This window comes from Heptranchias perlo, chromosome 2 (assembly GCF_035084215.1).
Source record: "Heptranchias perlo isolate sHepPer1 chromosome 2, sHepPer1.hap1, whole genome shotgun sequence".
NCBI lineage: Eukaryota > Metazoa > Chordata > Chondrichthyes > Hexanchiformes > Hexanchidae > Heptranchias > Heptranchias perlo.
In genome coordinates this window covers 37724100-37738510 of record NC_090326.1, presented here as the reverse complement: position 1 = coordinate 37738510, position 14411 = coordinate 37724100, and the positions used below count along the sequence as shown (strand labels likewise).

General features: G+C 42.8%; 1 protein-coding gene and 1 long non-coding RNA gene across 4 annotated transcripts in view; one reads left to right on the top strand and one right to left on the bottom strand.

The window, feature by feature from the left end:
• LOC137337421 (phosphatase and actin regulator 1-like) overlaps window positions 1-14411 on the bottom strand; it is a 413191-nt gene that overhangs the window by 311231 nt on the left and 87549 nt on the right. The gene's annotated exons all lie outside the window — the stretch shown is intronic.
• LOC137337467 (uncharacterized) overlaps window positions 1-14411 on the top strand; it is a 45506-nt gene that overhangs the window by 12711 nt on the left and 18384 nt on the right. For both annotated transcript variants that reach the window (XR_010966605.1, XR_010966604.1), the window contains one exon: window positions 10057-10218. This is a non-coding gene — a long non-coding RNA (uncharacterized lncRNA). The remainder of the gene's footprint in view (window positions 1-10056; window positions 10219-14411) is intronic.

Sequence of the window (14411 nt, the reverse complement as noted above, 5' to 3'; positions counted from 1 at the left end):
CATGAATACAATATGCAAATACCAACTCCGTAGCTATTGAGAGAAATGCACAGTGAAAATGTAAAAATCTCTCGCTTTAATAAAATATAAAAGATCGCAAAAGTGACAACCGAACACAAAAACGATCTGGTGTTAAACTATAAAAATTTAATTAATAATAATAATGCTTTATTAAACCATTACACCATTATATCCAAAAGATATTTCACTGAATTTTTACTGGCTGATTTAACAAATCACTCATCCAGAGCAGAGACTCACCCACTGGGAGTGTATATCATTAATTCTGGTCCATGCCCCTCAAGGTTTCCTTGCCATTAAAATTAATGGATGGGAAACCTTTGGGACTGCATATCCGAATTCCTGCTTTTAGCTCCTGGCAGACAAGTCCCAGCGTTAGGAACGGGATGTTGTAAAATCAGCCCTCTGATATAGATCTAGAAGTAGAATCATACAGCAAAGAAGGAGGCCATTCAGCACATCATGTCTGTGCTGGCTCTTTGAAAGAGCTATCCAATTAGTCCCACTCCCCTGCTCTTTCCCCACAGCCCTGAAAATTTCTCCTTTTCAAGTAGATATTCAATTCCCTTTTGAATCTGCTTCCAACATCCTTTTAGGCAGCACATTCCAGATCATAATCACTGCTTAAAAAAAATTCTCATTTTTCCACTGGATGATTTGTCCTCTGGTAACAGACCCTACTGCCAGTACAAACAGTTTATCCCCATCTTCTCTATCAAGAACCCCCATTAATTTTGAACACCTCTATTAAATCTCTCCTTAACCTTCTCTGGACTGAGGAGAACAATCCCAGCTTCTCTAGTCTCTCCACATAACTGAAATCCCTCATCCCTGGTAACATTCTGGTAAATCACTCCTGCACCCTCTTCAAGGCCTTGACATCCTTCCTAAAATGTGGTGTCCAGAATTAAACACAATACTCCAGCTGAAACCTAACTAGTGATCTATCAAGGTTTACCATAACTTCCTTGCTATTGCACTCTAGGCCTTTATTTATAAAGCCAAGCATCCAGTATGCTTTAACAGCCTTCTCAACTTGTCCTGCCACCTTCTAAGTAGCTTAGAAACGTTTGTTAACATTGTGCCAGTGGCATGATGATGAATGAAATGGCTGTGCATTGCTAGTTATGCTGGAATAGGAAACAGCGAGCCCATTAACTTAGAGCCAACAGTAGTCAGGTTGTGGATTAATGAGTTATGGCAGTTAAACTTGTTCTAGAAATGTAGACTATCATTACATAATGATAGGAAAGTGACAAATAATCCAACCATCAATATTGTATAATTGGTATGGACATATGTTCCTAAAATTGTGGATTATTGCTTACCAAAATTGAAGCAACTACAATACATGTGGCCTTCCTTCAGTTTGGATATCATCAGCCACTGTGGGACACCATTCATTCAACTCATTTAGGATAGTTGGATGAGTGAATATTTCAGATACTATAGTGTGTGCTGGTTGCTGTGTTATGCAATTTGACAATATAATTATCAGAAGGCATGCTGGGAAGCACAAACACTTCACTTAATGAGTCAATTCAAATAAGCAGTATACCACCGCACACAAAGGGCACCACCTGAATACCTCATTCTTTTGTCATTATTTATGTCATCTGAAGTCCTCAATGAGATGATTCCCCTGCTCTCTCCGAGACATCCATTATTCTGTATGTAATCTATGATTTTGTAAGGTAATCACATTGGACTTTTGTTAGTGCTGTACAATCCTCAGCACACTGATCATAGTGACAGGAGAGCTGTTATTTTTTTTTTCCCCACGCACTAGGACATAAATCTTTGACTTTTCCTTCATTGAAAATGTTTAGAAGATACTGAAGGCTAAAATCCCAGATCACATACGATCTGGGCATTCACTGAAATGCAGCGAGATCCAACGACATAGCCTGACTTCAAACAATGGCGTTCTCAGAATCAATTTTAAATTCTTTGCAAAAGGTCACTTGCTGTTTGATTGTTTAGTTGGTATCCTCATATCTTCTGGGTACTAAACTAATCTAATATGGTGCACATCCTGAAAATCCTGCCCAGATGCGGTGCCTGAGCCAGAACCTTCTCCAACTTAACCTCTGCAAGACCAAAGCTATATTGTTCGGCTCCTGACAAAACATTGTACTCTTGCCCCTGACTCCGCTCTCCTCTCAAAGTACTCACTCAGGCTGAATCCAACAGTGCGCTACCTTGGTTGAATCCTAATTAAACCCTATATCCAATCCATGACTGCTTATTGTCAGCTTGGCTCAAAGGCAGCATTCTCATTTCCGAGTCAGAAGGTCATGAGTTCAAGCCCTACTACAGATTTCAGAACATAAACTGGGCTGGCAGTCCAATGCAATTCTGAGGAACTGCTTCATTGTTAGATGACATCTTTCAAATGAGACATTAAACCGAGGTCCCGTCTACCTGTTGAAGTGGACATAATAGTTCCAATGGCACTATTCAAATAAGAGCAGGGAGTCCTGGCCAGTATTTATCCCTCAGCCAGCATCACTAAAACATAATAACTTTTGTTTGCTGGCTGTGGGACTTTGCTGTGCGCAAATTGTTTGCCACATTTATGCACACGTAAGCACTTCAAAAATAATTAATTGGCTGTGAACTAGTTTAGGACGTCCAAGGATGTGAAATGCACTATACAAGTTTTTTCTTTTATGTCTACGTTCACAATACCACCTGCTTCTGCTCTTATCCCGTCCTCAATGCCACTAAAACCCTCATCCTTACATTCATCACCTACAGTCTTGGCTTCTCAAATGTCCTTCTCCTCCCTATACACATTCATCCAAATATTCTCCACTCATATCCTGTCCCAGACCAAGTCCCACTCACCCATCATCTTTCTCATTTCCGACCTCCACTGACTCCCCAGTCTCCATTGCATTGAACTCAAAATCCTTAATCTTGTTGATAATTAGTTATGGCCTCACCACAATAACTGCCTCCAGACCTACATTCCAGCCCTACCCTTCAGACTTCTGTCTCTAGTGTGGTGTGCATTCCCCATTCCCTCTGGGCCCCATACTCTCAAAGTGTCCCCCTAAACCCCTCTGTGTTGAACCTCTCTCCCCATGTTCAAAAGCTTCCTCAAAACCTATCTTTGCACCCTTGCCCTTGGTCACCTCCCCTAACTCTCCAATTATTCCATGGCATCAGTTTTCTCTTTTATTAATCACTGTGGGACATTTATGGTGATTAGGGTGCTATGTAAATGCCTCTATCTGTTGTTGGTGTTCCTGGAACAAGCCCTGAAAGCCATCTTGCCAGCCAAACATCCACAAAGTCACCAGTAAAGAACTGTGATATCCTTAGCATTTGCTAAGTATTAAAATAGGTTAAAACTGTAATTTTTCAATGTTTAAAAAAGGAAAAGATCTAGTGACTAGGTACAGAGAAATTTGCTGTTTCAGAACTCCATTTGAATTATTCATTTCAGAAAACAGCCACTACCGGTCCACCTGAACAGAAAAATGTTGTGCTCATCAAACTGGGGAATGGAACACTTTCCATTTCAAGTGCCCAGATTATGCATGACACGTCCTCAGGTCAGGTATAGCACAAGTAGATTAAAAAAAAATAAAGCTCCCTCTAGTCTGACACAATAATATGTCTCAACTCAGCCTCAGAAGGGCATTCCCTACTACAATTTTTCCATTTTCCACACCATCGACCTTAGGCCTGAGTAACACTGCCAGTTAGTGCAGAATTAAGACCAGATTTTGTGCTGTAAACCTCTGCCCAGTAGGAATTAGGTTCAGACTATCCAAATTTACTCCTCATGGGATCCTTACAGCCAGCAAAGATTTTGAACCCCAGACCCAGAAATAAAAGGCCAATGTCTAACTCACTGTATCATCTAGTTCCCCAAGCAATTTCATAGAATCATAGAAAATTTACGGCACGAAGGAGGCCATTCAGCCCATCGTGTCCGCGCCAGCTGAGAAACGAGCCACCCAGCCTAATCCCACTTTCCCGCATTTGGTCCGTAGCCCTGCAGGTCACAGCTCTTCAGATGCACATCCAAGTATTTTTAAAAATGAGTTGAAGGTTTCTTCCTCCACCACCCTCTCAGGCAGTGAGTTCCAAACCCCCACCGCCCTCTGGGTGAAAAAGATTTTCCTCATTTCCGCTCTAATCCTTCTACTAATCACTTTAAATCTATGCCCCCTGGTTATTGACCCCTCCGCTAAGAGAAATAGGTCCTTCCTATCCACTCTATCTAGGCCTCTCATAATTTTAAACACCTCAATCAAATCACCCCTCAGCCTCCTCTGATCCAAGGAAAACAACACCTGCATTGTTTGCTCTCCCCAAATGAATTACCTCACACTTCTCCGGAATGAACTCCATTTGCCACTTTTCTGCCTTTCTGATCAGTCCATTGATATCTTCCTGCAGTCTACAGCTTTCCTCCTCACTATCAACCGCACGGCCTATCTTTGTGTCACCAGCAAATTTCTTAATCATGCCCCCTACATTTAAGTCCACATCGTTAATGTATATCACAAAAAGCAAAGGACCTAGTAACGAGCCTAGCGGCACCCCACTGGAAACAGCCTTCCAGTTGCAAAAACGCCCGTCGACCATTACCCTTTGCTTCCTGCCACTGAGCCAATTTTAACACTTCGCCATGGCCAAAATATATCCATGCCAGATTAGTGCCTCTCATCAATATGAAGCAAAAGTAGATGTTCAGCAATCCAACTTTGCAGAGGTTTTGCTGAAATTTTGAGACAGAATGCAAGTCTGCAATCCTGAAAAAGCTTCAAGTGAGGCATTCAGCTATCCAGTTTGAAACATCTACACAGCAAAGCTCCAGGGAGACGATAATCTGGAATATTAAAAGCAGAACTGTTTGGGCCTTGAATAAATCCATTTGGCGAGAGCTATAAATCACAATTTTAGTTTCTACTATAGGAGGAATTTGTTAACAAAAATGATTTGTCAAAACCTTATTTCATTCAAACAGAAATGACATTATTAGTCAGTGCTCTTTTTCTGAAAGAACTTGCATTTATATTGGAATTTATCATGTCCTCAGGATATCCTGAAGTGCTTTACAATCAATGGTTTACTTTGAAGATGCAGTCATTCCTGTTATGTAGACAAGTATAGCAGGCAATTAATGCACAGCAAGGTATCGCAAACAGCAAACGAATGAATGGTGATATTATTTGTTTTTGGTGGTGTTGGCTGAAGGAAGAATGTTAGCCAGGACACTTTGAGCACTCTCTGCTCTTCGAACTGTGCCATGGGATTGTTTACGTCCACTTTAGCAGGCAGATGGGACATTAGTTTAACATCGTATTTGAAAGATGGCACCTGCATCTATTGCTGTGTTCAGATTACACTTTTAATGTTGACCCCAGTAAACACAAGTGGACCAAACAGGAAACTATTGAAATGGGCCTGGAGTATATGGTTCATTCCCCACCCTCCTTTTTTTTTGAAGAGGGGAGTCACATTTGCTATTTTCCAATCCTCTGGGATTTGACTCTAGTCCATAAGAACATATGAAATAGGAGCAAGGGGAGGCCAAATGGCCCTTCGAGCCTGTTCTTCCATTCAATAAGATCATGGCAGATCTTCGACCTCAACTCCACTTTCCTGCCCGATCCCCATAGCCCTGGATTTCCCTAGAGTCCAAAAATCTATCCATCTCAGCCTTGAATATATTCAACGACTCAGCATCCACAGCCTTCTGGGGTAGAGCATTCCAAAGATTCACAACCCTTCTGAGTGAAGAAATTCCTCCTCATCTCAGCCTTAAATGGCCAACCCTTTATCCTGAGACTATGACCCCTAATTCTAGACTCTCCAGCCAAGGGAAACAACCACCCAGCATCTACCCTGTCAAGCCCCCTCAGAATCTTCTATGTTTCAATGAGATTACCTCTCATTCTTTAAACTCCAGAGAGTATAGGCCCATTCTACTCAATCTCATCTCATAGGACAAACTTCTCATCCCAGGAATCAATCCAGTGAACCTTTGTTGCACCGTCTCTAAGGGGCAACTATAACCTTCCTTAGGTAAGGAAACCAAAACTGTACACAGTAGTCCACGTGAGGTCTCACCAAAGCCCTGTACAATTGTAGTAAGACTTCCTTGCTCTTGTACTCCAACCACCTTGCAATAAAGGCCAACATGCCATTGCCTTCCTAATTGCTTGCTGTACCTGTATGCTAACTTTCTGTGTTTCTTGTATGAGGACATCCAAATCTCTCTGAACACCAACATTTAATAGTTACTCACCATTTTAAAAATATTCTGTTTTTCTATTCTTCCTACCAAAGTGAATAATCTCACATTTCCCCACATTATACTCCATCTTCTTGCCCACTCACCTGTCCATATTCCTTTGCAGACTCTTTGAGCTCAATTTTGAAATGGTGGCGAGGGGGGGGGGGTAAAAGGTGCGCGTGGCAAACCCAAATTTTAAAAAGCGTAGATTTTCCGACCCGATCGCGATAAAACTGATGGTGATTAAAATTGTTTCTGGGTTTCGCGCCTGCCAGCCAGCCTGATTGATAGGCTGGCTGCTGATAGGAGCTGCAACGTGAGGTGGTTGGAGGAAAGAGAAAAAGAGAGAAAGAGAGAGAGAGAAACATCATCCAGTGCTGGAACAGAGAGTGGAGGGGGCAGAGATCTGGGGGGGGGGGGGGGGGGGGGAGGGGGGAAAGAGGGGAAGGAACATCGGAGGCTGAGAGAGATATCGAAGAAGGAGAGATTAGGGGCTGAGAGGGGCATCAGAGAGAGAGAGGGGGACATTGGAGCGGGGGGTGCAGGTGACATCGGGTGTAAATCGGAAGCCGTGGGAAAGCCACCCAGGTAAAATCGTTTTAACTCTCTACTATGTCAGAAATAAAGTACCTTAAGCAGCTTAATGAGATACATTTGGTTCTTTAACTATCATTCCACCGGCGTAAACTGCTGACGGGATGCCTGTGGGAAACCCGGAGGTCGGCGGGTTGGGGCCGGCTTCCTCACTCACTCGGGATTTTCACGATTTTCACAGCCCCCCCTGCTCCCAAAATTTCATTTGAAAATCGGGGCTTTTGCGGCCTCCTCACAGCTTACTTTCCCACCTAGCTTTGTATCGTCAGCAAACTTGGATACATTACACTCAGTACCTTCATCTAAGTCACTTGAGCTGAGGCCCAAGCACCGATCCTTGCATCACTCCACTAGTTACAGCCTGCCAACCTGAAAATGACCCGTTTATCCCTACTCTCTGTTTTCTGTCCGTTAACCAATCCTCTATCCATGCTAATGTATTACCTCCAAACCCATGAGCCCTTATCTTGCGTAACAACCTTTTATGTGGCACCGTATCGAATGCCTTTTGAAAATCCAAATATACTACATCCACTGGTTCCCCTTTGTTTACCCTGCTAGCTACATCCTCAAAAAACTCCAATAAATTTGTCAAACACAATTTCCCTTTCATAAAACAGTGTTGACTCTGCCTAATCATATTATGATTTTCTAAGTGCCCTGTTACCACTTCCTTAATAATGGATTCCAGCATTTTCGCGATGACCGATGTCAGGCAAACTGGCCTATAATTCCCTGTTTTCTCTCTCCCTTCTTTCTTGAATAGTGGGGTTACATTTGCTACCTTCCAATCCACTGGGGCCATTCTAGAATCTAGGGAATTTTGGAAAATCATAACCAATGCATCCACTATCTCTGCAACCACCACTTTTAGAATCCTAGGATGTAGGCCATCTGGTCCAAAGGATTTAGCAGCTTTTAGTCCCATTAGTTTCTCCAGTACTTTTTTCCTACTGATATTAATTACTTTAAGTTCCTCAATCTCATTAGCCCCTTGGTTCCCCACTATTCCGGTATGCTTTTTATGTCTTCTACTGTGAAGACAGATACAAAATATTTGTTTAAAGTCTCTGCCGTTTCCTTATTCCTCATTATAATTTCTCCTGTCTCAGCCTCTAAGGGTCAACGTTTATTTTGTTACTCCCTTCCTTTTTACATTCTTGTAGAAGCTCTTACAATCTGCTTTTATCTTTCTTGATAGTTTAGAAACAGAGAATAGGGGCAGGAGTAGGCCATTCGGCCCTTCGAATATTCAGTATGATCATGGCTGATCCTCTTTCTCAATACTATATTTCTGCTATTTCCCCATACCCCTTGATGCCTTTTGTGTCTAGAAATCTATCTATCTCCTTCTTAAATATAGTCAGTGACTTGGCCTCCACAGCCTTCTGTGGTAGAGAATTCTACAGGTTCACCACCCTCTGAGTGAAGAAATTTCTCCTCATCTCAGTCCTAAATGTCCTACCCCGTATCCTGAGACTGTGACCCCTCGTTCTAGACTCCCCAGCCAGGGGAAACATCCTCCCTGCATCCTGTCTGTCTAGCCCTGTCAGAATTTTATACATTTCAATGAGATACCCTCTCATTCTTCTAAACTCGAGTGAATACAGGCCGAGTCGACCCAATCTCTCCTCACACGACAGTCCTGCCATCCCAGGAATCAGTCTGGTGAACCATCGCTGCACTCCCTCAATGGCAAGTATATCCTTCCTTAGGTAAGGAGACCAAAACTGCACACAATACTTCAGGTGTGGTCCCACCAAGGCCCTGTATAACTGCAGTAAGACATCCTTGCTCCTGTACTCAAATCCTCTTGCAATGAAAGCCAACATACCATTTGCCTTCCTAACTGCTTGCTGCACCTGTATGTTTGCTTTCAGTGACTGGTCTACAAGGACATCCAGGTCCCTTTCCCAATCTTTCATATTCTATTTTCTCCCTTATCAATTTTTTGGCTGTCCTTTGCTGGTTTCTAAAACTCCCCCTATCCTCAGGCTTACTACTCTTCTTGGCAACATTATAGGCCTCTTCTTTTAATCTAATACTATTCTTAACTTCTTTAGTTAGCCATGGGTGGATCACTTTTCCTGTGGAGTTTTTATTTTTCAATGGAATGTATATTCGTTGAGAATATTGAAATATTTATTTAAATGTTTGTCATTGCTTATCTACCGTCATATCTTTTAATCTAATTTCCCAATCTACATTAGCCAACTTGCCCCTATGTAATTGGCTTTATTTAAGTCTAAGACTCTAGTTTCGGACTCTCAAACTCAATGTGAAGTTCTATCATATTATGATCACTCTTTCAGAATCCAGTGAACTCCGAAAAATATCCGCAAAAGGACAATCATTTGAGACAATTTCTTCAGAATCCTGGGATGAAAGTTTTCAGAACCAGGAGTCTTATCTGCCTTGAGCTTCAACAACCTTCCCAATACATCCTCTCCTGGATGCCTTTCTGGCATTTCTCCCCCATTTCTTTTGTGAATGCTGTTTAAAAAAAATGGTTAAGTACTTCAACAATTTCTTGATCTTCACACACCATTTCCCCATTGTCACTTTTAATGGAACAACCCTCATTACTCCCTTTGTTTACTCCTGACATATTTGAAAAATGCTTCAATGCTCTGTTTAATTTTCCAGCTAGGCTTTGTAGATCCGTAAGCCTTACTTCCAGCGTTGGGAAAGTGTTTGTAAGTATTTTGAGGGATAATATGAGGGAGTATTTTCAGGTGCGTGAGCTAATTCGAGACAGTCAGCATTGTTTCAGGAGTGGGAGATCATGGAATTCTTTGACATGACGACAGACCTAGTAGACAGGATAGATTTCCAAAAGGTATTTGATAAGGTGACACATAAAAGGTTGTTATACACGATAAGAGCTCATTGGGCTGGGGGTAATATATTAGCACGGATAGAGGATCAGTGCTTGGGCCTCAGCTATTTACAATCTATATTAATGACTTGGATGAGGGGACCGAGTGTAATGTATCCAAGGTTGCTGATGATACAAAGCTAGGTGGGAAAGTAAGCTGTGAAGAGGAAACAAGGTCCCCGATATTAGCGGGGAGGGCGATTGGGCAAGTAGCAAATCCGCATGAACCAAACTTATCGTTTCCGACGCGATCGCATGTTGATTGATAATAGTTAACGTCCTCTACATGTTTCGCACCCGGCAGCTAGCCTGATCGACAGGCTGGCTGCCATCAGGAGCTGCAACGTGAGGGGGTGGCGGGAAAGAGAGAGAACTAGACGTCATCCAGCTCTGGACTGGAAGACCAGGGCGGGGAGAGGGGAAGATCGGAGCGGGAGACATCGGACATTGAAGCAGGTTTCAAAAGGTGGGTGCATTTAGTGTTTTCACTTCATAGCATGTTTTTTTATTTGATTTATTTTGTTTCTTGTTCCCTGATCCAGCGTGAATCAGAAGTGGTGGGCAAGCCACCCAGCTAAGTTAAAAATCTTTCTAATCCCTTCACCTGTCACAGGTAAAGTGCCTTAAGTACCTCAATGAGGTACATTTGGCTCTTTAACTGTCATCCCGCCGGCTTTAATTGTCGGCGGAACTTCCAGTTTCGGGTCGCCCGCGCGCACACAGATCGGTCCCTGGGAAACACGGAAGCCGGCGGGTTGGAGCCGGCTTCAGAACCCGAACTGGATTTACCCGATTTTCAGAGCCCCCCCCCCGCCCCCAACACACCCGCATTTGCCTCCTAAAATCACCCCCAAAGAGTATGCAAAGGGATATAGACAGGTTAGGTGAGTGGGCAAGAAGGTGGCAGATGGAGTATAATGTGGGGAAATGTGAGGTTATTCACTTTGGTAGGAAGAATAGAAAAAACAAATCTTTTTTAAATGGTGAGAAACTATTAAATGTTGGTGTTCAGAGGGATTTGGGTGTCCTCGTACACGAAATACAAAGTTAACATGCAGGTACAGCCAACGATTAGGAAGGCAAATGGTATGTTGGCCTCTATTACAAGAGGGTTGGAGTATATGAGTAAGGAAGTCTTGCTACAATTGTGTGGGGCCTTAGTGAGATTACATCTGGAGTACTGTGTACAGTTTTGGTCTCCATATCTAAGGAAGGATGTACTTGCCTTAGAGACGGTGCAACTAAGGTTCACTAGATTAATTCCTGGGATGAGAGGGTTGTCCTATGAGGAGAGATTGAATAGAATGGGCCTATACCCTCTGGAGTTTAGAAGAATGAGAGGTGATCTCATTGAAACATATAAGATTCTGAGAGGGCTTGACAGGGTAGATGCTGAGAGGTTGTTTCCCCTGGCTGGAGAGTCTAGAACTTGGGGGCATAGTCTCAGGATAAGGGGTTGGACATTTAAGACTGAGATAAGGAGGAATTTCTTCACACAGAGGGTTGTGTATCTTTGGAATTGTCTACCCCACAGGGCTGAGGATACTCAGTCATTGAGTTTATTCAAGGTTGAGATAGATAGATTTTTGGAATCTAAGGGAATCAAGGGATATGGGGATCGGGCAGGAAAGTGGAGTTGAGGTTGAAGATCAACCATGTTCTTATTGAATGACAGAGCAGGCTCAAGGGGCCGTATGGCCTACTCCTGCTCCTATTTCTTATGTTTGATAGGGGAGACACAGTGGATGCTACTAACCCGGGTTTTAGGAAGGCATTTGACACTGTCCCACATAATAGGCTACTACCTAAGGTCCAAGGCCATTGGATAGGTGGGAATGTATTAAAATGGATTAGTAAATTGTTGGTTGGTAGACAATAATGGGTAGTAGTGCATTGGCAGGTATCTGGTTGGCAGCCAGTTACCAGTGGACTAACACAAGGTTCAGTGTTGGGGTTGCTGTTCTTTTTTTTATATAAATGGGGAAGGAATTGTGACCGAAGTGTCCAAATTTACAGACAGTACCAAATTTGGAGCAATGGCAAATGAAGAATTGCAATGCGCACAAATTCAAAAGGATATTGATGGGCTCGATTAGTGTGCAGAGAAATGACAGATGCAATTTAATACAGGAAAATGTAAAGTTTTGAGAATTCGCAGAGGGAAGGTTGATGTGGATTATGCGCTAAATGGGAATGTACCTGAGGTATTGGAGAAGTAGAGAGATCTTGGGGTTTTAGTGGTCAGATCACTAAAATCATCAGCACCATGTCCCCAAGCTATTAAAAATGCAGGTGTTACAACAGCCCTGTGGCTTTCCCCCAGTTCCTACCCAAAGGGCCAGTCTGGGAGCCTCAAGTCCTCCAGGGCAAGATCACAGGAATTATTTCAGCCAACTTCTACCAACTAACACCGTGGGCTAAAGCATGTTTCCTAATACTTAGAACTCCAAAAATGAATTAGAGTTTCTTTCAAAGGAGAAATCGTAAAGGATATGGGAAGCAGGAGAGTAGATTTGGACAAGGTTGCTCACATTGAGAAAAAAGCCAGCACAGGTGTAATGGGCAGAGCCCTATTTCTGTGCTGTGATATCTAATGATCCCAGGTCATAGAACGTCCTGATGGACATCCAAGATTTCAATAAGGGCCTTGGGTTGTCAGTTGATACCTCTGTTCTGCTTACCCTTGAATAAGTCAATATCTATCCTAACAGTCTCTGAAGGGCTCATCAAGACACCCTTCCTACATTTAAAAAGGGCATATTTGACTGAAAATATTTGCAAACACTTCAGCCTTGCCTCTTGCACTTACATGATAGACTCTACAATGGTTCAGGATCTCGATGTTCATGGATCATCAGATTTAAATTTAAATTTAAATTTAAATTTAAATGTGAGATAGATATTAAGGGATATGGGCCAAAGGCAGGTATATGGGCCAAAGGCAGGTATATAGAGTTAGATCACAGATCAGCCAAGATCTTATCAAATGGCGGAGCAGGCACGAGGGGCTGAATGGCCTACTCCTGTTCCTATGGAACTTCCTCCTTCCATAGTTACCTGCTTGCCCACTGCCTTTCTCAATTAGATGTGATAGGGTTACAAAGCTTTGCTCTGACCTGTTGGTTGTGGAATCACTGTACTGCTGATGGACCTCGTGCCTCATGGATGCCCAGTTTTCCCAGGTTTCACAAAGTGTTCATCAGTAGTGGCTGCCTTCCTTCATATGCACTGATTGCATATTTATTCTCATCTGGTTAGCTTGAGCTCCCTTTGAAAACTAAGTAAGGACCTCAGCCCTGGTAGTCCCGAGTGCCCTCAGTAAAGCAAAGTTCATGGCTAACGACAAAAAATCCTATCTAGACCCTTCACACTTCAGAAGAACAGCATCTCTCTTACCGGCTCAGTTCAGACCCATCTGGCAGGAAATGTCTACCGGCAGCAAAATTAACTATTTCAGCAATATCATATTTAAAGACTCAAAGACTGATTTTGGCAGCCATTATCATGGTTTCACATGTGAAGCGCATCAGCAGGCAATTACAAACAGAAAAATTAACCAAAGCTAATTGGGTGATATGTCCTGATGGCTTTATGTACATTTTAAGCAGTCAACCACCAACTCTTAATTTGGTGATTGCTGCACAAAGACAGATGACTATCTCCAAGGGTCCTGGAAATAAGGAATACTGACACAGTTGCAAGGTTTTAAGGACCTACTCCGTTAATGGTAGGGCGTTGGGGAGAGTTATAGAACAAAGAGATCTAGGAGTACAGGTTCATAGCTCCTTGAAAGTGGAGTCACAGGTGGATAGGGTGGTGAAGAAGGCATTCAGCATGCTTGGTTTCATTGGTCAGAACATTGAATACAGGAGTTGGGATGTCTTGTTGAAGTTGTACAAGACATTAGTAAGGCCACACTTGGAATACTGTGTACAGTTCTGGTCACCCTATTATAGAAAGGATATTATTAAACTAGAAAGAGTGCAGAAAAGATTTACTAGGATGCTACCGGGACTTGATGGTTTGACTTATAGGGAGAGGTTGGATAGACTGAGACTTTTTTCCCTGGAGAGTAGGAGGATTAGGGGTGATCTTATAGAAGTCTATAAAATAATGAGGGGCATAGATAAGGTAGATAGTCAAAATCTTTTCCCAAAGGTAGGGGAGTCTATAACGAGGGGGCATAGATTTAAGGTGAGAGGGGAGAGATACAAAAGGGTCCAGAGGGGCAATTTTTTCACTCAAAGGGTGGTGAGTGTCTGGAACGAGCTGCCAGAGGCAGTAGTAGAGGCGGGTACAATTTTGTCTTTTAGAAAGCATTTGGACAGTTACATGGGTAAGATGGGTATAGAGGGATATGGGCCAAGTGCAGGCAATTGGGACTAGCTTAGTGGTATAAACTGGGCGACATGGACATGTTGGGCCGAAGGGCCTGTTTCCATGTTGTAAACTTCTATGATTCTATGATTCTATAAGGAATCCACATGTGTAGCACAATATATCAGCAAACACTGCAGAACTCTATTTCTCTTTTTACAGGATACCAGAGTAACTTCCGTGGACAGCATAGATGCAGGGGTGGAGAGTATGGTGCATCCCCCTAATGGGTAGAAAAGAGCCCCACAAAGGGTATAGAACTAGTTTCGGACAGATGGGGAT